The 8,087-nt window shown below is 42.6% G+C and overlaps 1 protein-coding gene across 1 annotated transcript in view; it reads left to right on the top strand.

Moving 5' to 3' along the window:
- Nucleotides 1–8,087, top strand: part of TOP1 (topoisomerase (DNA) I) — a 36,355-nt gene that overhangs the window by 853 nt on the left and 27,415 nt on the right. The window lies entirely within an intron of this gene.

Genomic DNA, 8,087 nt, shown 5'->3' with positions numbered 1-8,087 from the left:
GGGGGGTGGATGCCACAGTCCAGTTGATCCCTAGCCTAGGCTGTGAACGGGAAGAGCCAGGATGTGCAGGTCTGTCCATGGTGATTTGGTATGAGGGAGCACAAGGCAAGTATATCGGACACAAGATGTTACTCAGAAAAGCTTTCCCAGTTGTAACTCCTGACTTGCAAGTGCCATAAAGCCTCCGTTGACAATGAAACTTGCAAAAAACAGTCTCTGGAGGGTAAGTTTCTGTTGTGATGCTTGGTGAATGGCAGACAGTGTTTATGCTATGGCCAAGCAACTGTTAGTAACCAATTGCTGTACAACTGCGATAACACAATCTAAAAATGAATTTTAAAAGCTCTGTTAACAATGGCTTCTTTTAAAGAGAAGTGTGGAAAGGAGAGAGTCTGTGCTGAGCTGTGGGTTTGTTTTATTGGGGTCGCACTGTATTTGAGTTTTCTGTGACCTTTTGAGAAGTTACGCAACCTTACTCTTCCATAATACGTTTCTTCTTTTTTTTGAAAGTAAATCGTTGACAGGGGGGAAAAATCTAGGCCAAATAACTTGCAGCATTTACTGGCTTCCACAGCAAAGATGAAATGCTTTGAACACATTGTTTGTGTTCTTCGTTGCTCACATATCTGTATGGCTTGGTTTTTCTGATTTTCATTTTTCTGGTCTTCAAGCATGCACCCCAAAATTGACTGTCTTTCATTTCCAAATGTTCATTGCTTCACTTGAAAAACCATTCTCCTGCAATCTTAGCAAAATACTCCTCCTGTAAGGAGCAATATTAGTACTATCTTTAAATTTCCAGAATTCATTAATGATCTGACCGTATTTGTGTAGGAGTTGGAAATGGTCAGTGTATTTTTAACTGGAATGACTAATCGTGGCTTATAACTTGAAGCTGCACACTGCTGATTGTGTAAACAAATGCCAAAACAGTGGAAAGGAGATAAGAATGGCTAATATATTTTGTGAGGTGTAGCTCATGGGATGATATGTAATCGTGCTTTATCTTGAAGTAATTCCTTCCTCCCTACAGCGTTGCCTTGAATCCCTGTGAGAAAGGCATCATGTTTTCTAGGCACTGTGCCTAAGGCTTCCGGTCACTTCCATTTCTCTATGAAGTGTTCATTTGTCCTGTGAGCACAATACATTGTGTCTGTGAGTCCCATGGTAGGGCACACCTATGTGGATAGCACAGCTGAGTGCGTGCCTGTGCAGGGGTTTTGTTCAAGGCGTGTTTTGGGGAGAGATTGTATAATAGTGCCTGCAAGCCCCTACATGAGGTGGGACTTCACCTCCCCAGGCTGAGTGCACAGCTTGCAACATCTTTTTCTCAAGTGTGTTTTTTTGCCTTTCAAAGCTGGCACCTTAGAAATGAATGTCTTATAGTGCTGAATCATGAGATCTGGTCTTGAAGGTGATACTCAGGCAGGATAATGTATGCAGACACGTGTGCAGTGCTCTGGTTGGATCGCTCCTTCAGGACTGCTCTAAAATCTCCACTGCCCCGTTCGCGCTCAGTCACGCATAGGGCACGTGGCTGCTCGCTGTGTAGAGCCAGCTGACTTCTCACGCAAACTTTTTAGAATAGCTGACCTCATAATTGAAATTTGAGCATTTCTTCTCCAAATCCTTTGATTCAGCTGTCATCCACGTAATTCCTTAAATGTAAGTTGTGTTTGTGAGGATTAGGTTTAGGTAACTGTTGTCTTGTGAAGGAGATAACCCAGCAGCTGGAAGGACCTGACTGGAGCACATGCTCATGGCCAAGTGTTCACGGGAAGGTGTGAATCCAAGGACGGCAGAGGCCAGGCTGGTGAGTTGCGGGACAGGACAGGGAAGGACTGAAGCGAGCTAAGTGCCTGGGTTCTATTACTGCAGTCACTGTACTGAGATGCTTTCCTGGACAGAGCCAAGATGAACAGAGGAGTGAATTTTTGTATGGCCTGTGTGACCGTCCAGTGCCTGTCACTGTCGTACTGCCAAGCAGATGGGTTGCACCGGGGAGAGGAAGGGGACATTTTATCACTTCGCCATTAATTTTGCCAGCAGTGGGAGGGGAAGAAATTGCTTTGTGGAAAAATACTGGAGAATTGTCCCCTTTCAAAAGAGCTCTTACCTGTGATATAACAAGACCCAAAGCAAAATTCTTCTTGGAAGAAGATGCGTGAGGGTTCTGTGATTGCCAGCACCTCGTTAATTTTGAAAATCTTGGCTTAGGCCTTTGTGATAGAGCCATCTGAAGGGCTGGTTCTAGGTCCAGTTTGTTTTGATACTTGGTTGTTGTGGCCGTCACTGCTGGAAAAGATTCCTCATGCAGACGTGTATATGCAAATGGCAGAAGTGCATTGTCAACTGCGCTTAGTAAGCAGAGCTACTAGTTTTTCAACCCATCTACTGCTTAGGCAAAGGATTTTCTTGGCACTGAGCTGGTAAATGTCCATCTTCCCTGGTGTCAGCCAGTTGTGTCTGCAGTCTAATTGAAAGTGGGATTTTCCGGTGATTCCCTGTATGGGAATTCCCTGTCACCTGTTGCTAAAATTGAAACTGAATCCTTTAGAAAAGTTTATCTTAGATAAATAGAATTGCATGTAACTCTTCAGAAAATTCTTTCTGTGTTTCAGAAAAGCTGCTGTGTTATTGCAAAAGGTGTGCTGTATCTTTAATTCTCAAAGAGGTTGAAGGGTGTTTTAGCAGAAATACAAGCCATTGTTGCCGGTGAAACTCGGATTTGTAGCTCCGTGGTGTATTATGCAGTGTGTGTGAAGAGTCCCCTAATTGCATTCTGAGAAGTACAGTAGTGCACCCGACATTGTTACACAGTTAAAAGCATTGTCCGGTTGTGTTTGAGGACAATTGTTTTTATGTCTGTTTTTAATAGTTTGATGATTTCATTTCCTGCCCTGTACTTAAAGGCTTTTAAAATAACACCTGCATCAAGAAGGCAGAACTCCAGTGCAGGAGAATAAATGTTTCCTGTATCCAGACTTTGAAGGATCTAAACTGTCAAGATAAGTCTCAGAAATACCTAAAATAGGTAATTTTGATTTCATATGGCAGAAGTGTGTGGAGTGGTATGTAGAACTTCTTAATTTTGCTTCTTGCTTTCCTCCTCTCCCACTCACAAGATGACACTTCTGTATCTTAACCATTCATTTACAGCTGTAATAAACGGGGAGAGAACATTTGTGTGCCTCAGATCTTCTCCATCACCCCTCAAGGAAAAAAAAAAAATGCAAAGCCCGCTTAAGAAAAATCCATATCAAAGAATAAATCCACATCGCTATCATGCTCCTTTTCTCAGCTCTGTATTTCCTGATTCCCCAAAAGAAAATCTTATATGCACCCATTCAGTATAAATGTCAGTGGTTAAAAATATAAAACAAAACAAATCTGATGTGATGAGAGGTTTCAGATCTGTGGGAGACGAGCATCTCAAACAAGTAGACCATGTAAAACAATGAAATAAAGGGGCCTTTGAAGCCAAGACTTGCTAGAGACTGGTTTAGAAGCATTCGCAGTAACAAGTGTCTTTCTGCCAGGTGTCTTGGGCTTTGTGCATGGCATGTGGGCTGGCAGTCGGCTGAAGAGCACAGAAATGGCTGTGACGGGGAATGGGAGTAAGGAGGTTGCTTTTGCAGCACTGATCCGTGTTGTCAATGTGACAAGCATCTGAGCCGCAGGAAGAATGTTCTGTCAGATTGTGTATTTCCTCTGTTTACTAAATCTCTTGTGATCATCACTTGATGTGGGACACATAAGGTATTTATAGACCTGATCTTCACTGACATCTTTGAAGTTTTATGGCTTTGCTAGGAAAAGCACAGATTCCAGCCATTTGCTAGTTGTGAATGAAGATAAATTTCAGTTCAGGCTTCTTGCACACCTCCTCTGATTTGTTATCCTGAACTGATAAGAATAGTGTGCATTGGGGTCAGGAAGAGGCAAGGATATCTGAAGTAGGGGGGAAAAAAAAATCTAAAAAATATTTCAGCGCCCACTATTCCTTAGTGTGGGTGGTTTTGGTTTAATTCCCCGTTTGAGTGCGCAGTTCACCTTGATCAGCTTTCTAATGTGACACCGGCTTCAAGTAGTAAAAAATCTTTGCTTTTCATTTGTGAGTATACCTGATTCTTGCACGCTGAAAGACAATTCATGCTAAGCCTGATCCTTATCTCAATGTTTAAATATTGTTCTACTTAGTGATATTTTTATCAGCTGTTGATTAGTCCAGCTTTTTATCTTGTTCCTCTTGCTGGAGGTTGTTCTATGATCTGTGAAAACTGGTGAAAAGACTTCTTTCAACTCTGGGAGAAGTGGTCTCAGGGTTTTTTTTACTGTATTGCTGAAATCCCAGCAGAACCATTGGGGCTCACGTGCGCGTTCCCTGTAATACCAAATGATAACCCTCTAACAGGGAACATAAAATACCACCAGCCAGCTGAAAACCTGTCCTTCGCTGGTGTGCGTTCCGTTTCTGAAATGTTCCCCACACAGTCAGCCGTTCCTTGGTATGCGTTAGTCCGAATATGATCACAGTCTGCCATTAATATTGTATTACGTCAAACAAGACATGGGCTGCGTAACCTATGCTCCGTCCCTATTGTGGTTTTAGATTTCACTAAAATCACAGCTCCCTGTTATTTTATGCTTCAGTTGCATTGGAGCAGCTCCCGAGTAGGCAAGCAAAGCTCTGCTGGCAGCAGACTCTGCTGCTCGCTAGTAGCAGATTCCCAGTCACGAGCTTATTACAGCTGAGAATATGTGAGAGAGGAAATAAGAGACACTTTAGATAAAGCATCCTTCCCAGCTTGTGATTTTGAAGCTGGAATGGAAAGGGCCTGGGAAGGGATTATTAACGTACATAAATGGCACCTGAAGAATGCAGTGTTAAATTACTGCAAAGCTGTTGTGGTTTGAAGAAGGAAGCTGTGATCTGCACATCTGCTGTTCTTTGGAAACACTTTCCACTTGTGTCTTTCCCATGTGATCGTAGCTGAGCAGCTGCTGCCAGGTGCCTGTGCTCCCTTCCTCTCCTCCCTCCTGTCCGGCAGGCGTTCTCACTGGGAAACAGCCGTGCTGTCAAGGGAAATGGCTGCTTCTGTGGCATCTACTGCTTCGTGCGCTTCAGCCTGAGCTCTCCAAGGCCTTCAGATGTCCTTGTTCACACCAAGACTCTAAATGAAGGACAGTAAGCAAGCCAGCAGAAAGGCTGTAGTGCTTTAGGAGATGTTCTTCTGCTCATCTGGCCTTTGAACTAAGCCAGTACCATGACAGTCTATAGATGATGTTTTCCCTGGTTCTGCCTGTATATGGTGTCCTACTGTAGTTTGTTACCTTTAATTAAAAACAAACAAACAAAACCAAACACAAACCAGAACACAAATCTGTAGGTTGTCAGTATTAAGCACTTTCAGAGGTGTAAAACTCCACATGCTGTTGCAGTGGTTCATCTGTACTGGTCTGGGTATTTCTAAAACAGATTGTGAGCAACTTTTGTGTTCCCGTTGCCCTCTTTTTCAGGCTAACTTGCACTGAAGTTTCCCTCTGTCTTATGGGGGCTTTGCTGGCTGGTGACTTCAAGCTGGCTTGTTGGCAGAGGAGTATGTGCAGGAAAGGTAACGAATGATCCACAGTGCTCTGAGAAATTAATTCAGGATAAAATTTACCTGGGTGCATGTGGTCTTGAGGCCTTTTTGGTTGTGTTTGGTTTCTTTAATGAAAAATGATTTTTTTTTTTTTCAGTTTTGAATCGGCCAGGAAGGCTGACTTCTGCTCTTTAAATTGTTCCCAGTCCCTCCTAATAATAGCTTTGGGGTTGTCTGGAAATAGCTTTCTGATAGAAGGCTGAAACTCCTTCTTCAGGGTAAGGATGGCATCTTGTTGCCTTCTCTTTTCTTTTGAGATTAGTGTGGTGGTGGTTAAATTGTGTTTCCCTGGAGGCTCACATAAGTATCTCAGCCAAATTAAAGACCAAAGCTGCTCACAGCCTGCTGAGTGAAGTTAATGTCTGTACAACTTGCTTCACTTCTGGAGAAAAAAAAAAGTTGCTCTTCTCAGGATTGCTGCTTGAGGCCTTTGTTATCAGCGCGTTTCCAAATGAGCTTTTCTGAGAGATGCAGATTTCGGGCCCTCCTAGGGAAGAGGGGTGCGTGCCTTCATCATTGTGTGTGTCAGAAAACTTTGGCCTGAGTTGCAAGTCAGAGCTGTGGTCCAGTGGCTAGGAACATGTAGGGCTGACAAGCAGTCTGCTTACAAATGAGGGGAAGAAATTGATGCTCTATTTTTATATTAGAGCAAATACCACACAAAATCAGACTTTTATCTGGGGAATTTCTTCCAGTCACATGCCAGGAGCCAGCAGCAAGCAGGACCTCAGGACCCAGCCACCAATATTGTTGTTTTGAAAATGAAGTTGCAGAGTGAAACTAGAGACAGGGTTTCCTTGGATTATCTGAGCCCAACACTGCTTTGGTGAGGGATCTTACTGGTAAGATTTACAGAGCAAGGGGGAAGGATAGTCTTGTGATTAAAAAATAATTAAAAAAAAAAACAACGAAGACTGAGTCAGGAGTCCAAGACTCCTTGATTCTGACTCCAGTGCTGAAAAATCTTAGCTTTAGATTAGATTTCATAGCAGCTTTTCAGTGGTGGCCACTTACTCTCTTTGGAGAGCGATGTCATTTGAGCTTCTACTTAAGCAAGACTAAGTTTTTAGCACCTTTTTTTTTTTTTTTTTTTTTTTGTTCCAGCCATAGTCTGTCAGTATTCAACACACATAAAAATCATTATTGCTTCTCTAGGCCAATGGGATTTTCTGCCTTTTTCAGTATTAGCTTTGCAGATGTAGATTGTAATCTATGAATTTGCTTGTAGTCACATTTTGTGTACATCCCAGGGCTCTACCAGTCACACACTGAAAGCTAGTGCTTTTGGCTGCTAACGAGTGTGGTACTTTTGAAAATTATTCCAGACTCCCAAGCAACAGACACTGTCATGAACCTTGACCTTAGAGAACTAACTCCATCAATTGCAGTGTGTACCAAGCTTTGAAGATGCAAATTGTTGTCTGAGTGATGCATGTTATTTCAGGTAGGATTTAAATACCAAATCAGAACAAGACAGAGTTAGCAAATAGAAACAAGCAGGCTTGCAGAGAACAAAATACCATACAGATGACAGTACAAGATAGCAAGTCGGAATTTCCAGACTTTCCCAAGTTTAAAAATGATTAATAACGTGTGGGGTTTGTGCTTTCAGACCATCAAGGAATCTAGTTGGAGCAAAGGAAAATGGAATAGGGGCGCGTTGAGTCTGAGATACTGATGAATAAACAGGGTGCAGAAACTGGGATGTCAAATCTGAGCAAGAGCAGCAGGCATCTCATGGATTTCCAAGATCCAGTGTCAGGATGTTCTGTGTATGTTCTTGCATGTCCTGATCACACAGTGTACATAACACGATCTGCTGGGTAAGAATAGTCTGCAGTTGTTGAATCTTCACTCAGAGGCAACATGTGGTGCTGTGTGTCTATCTACAGGAATTTCTAGAGTGCCAATTGCCTTTTAATATTTAGATACTCCTTTAGTTTTCTGTGTAGTATGAAGAGGTTGCTAGAGAGTGAAAATGAAACTGGTTTCTCTTCCTACTGATCTCTTTTAATGTGGCACAGTACGTGAATATACTGATTTCCTTCCGAGATGGATTCTCATGCTTTAGCTGCTTGGGCTTGGAAGGCCGGTGTATATTTACTGGGGTGTGTGCTACTCCGAGCTTGAATAATTTAGACCTTTTGCAGGTTCAGGTCTGTTCATGTTAGTGTTACGTGAGGCTCTGAGACTCTCCACGCTGGACTTTACTCTGCACTTCTACAGCTGGGTGAGGGCTGGCGTATTTGTGACTGTGATTGCCTTCCTCTTAATCACATGTGAGCTTTATGGGAGCTGGTTAATGTGCTGCTTGCTTTCTGTAGCCATCAAACATCCAACCCTTTTGCAGTTTGGTTTTTATGATAGAAAGACGACTTGAAGCATATATCTTCCTTAAAAATCACACTCTTACCTGGCGTTACAGGATTACTGTTTTTCCGG

This window comes from Pterocles gutturalis, unplaced genomic scaffold, assembly GCF_000699245.1.
Source record: "Pterocles gutturalis isolate BGI_N339 unplaced genomic scaffold, ASM69924v1 scaffold15515, whole genome shotgun sequence".
Taxonomy (NCBI): Eukaryota; Metazoa; Chordata; class Aves; order Pterocliformes; family Pteroclidae; genus Pterocles; species Pterocles gutturalis.
Note: the sequence above shows the minus strand (reverse complement) of the source record. Positions and strands in the feature narration are given on the sequence as shown.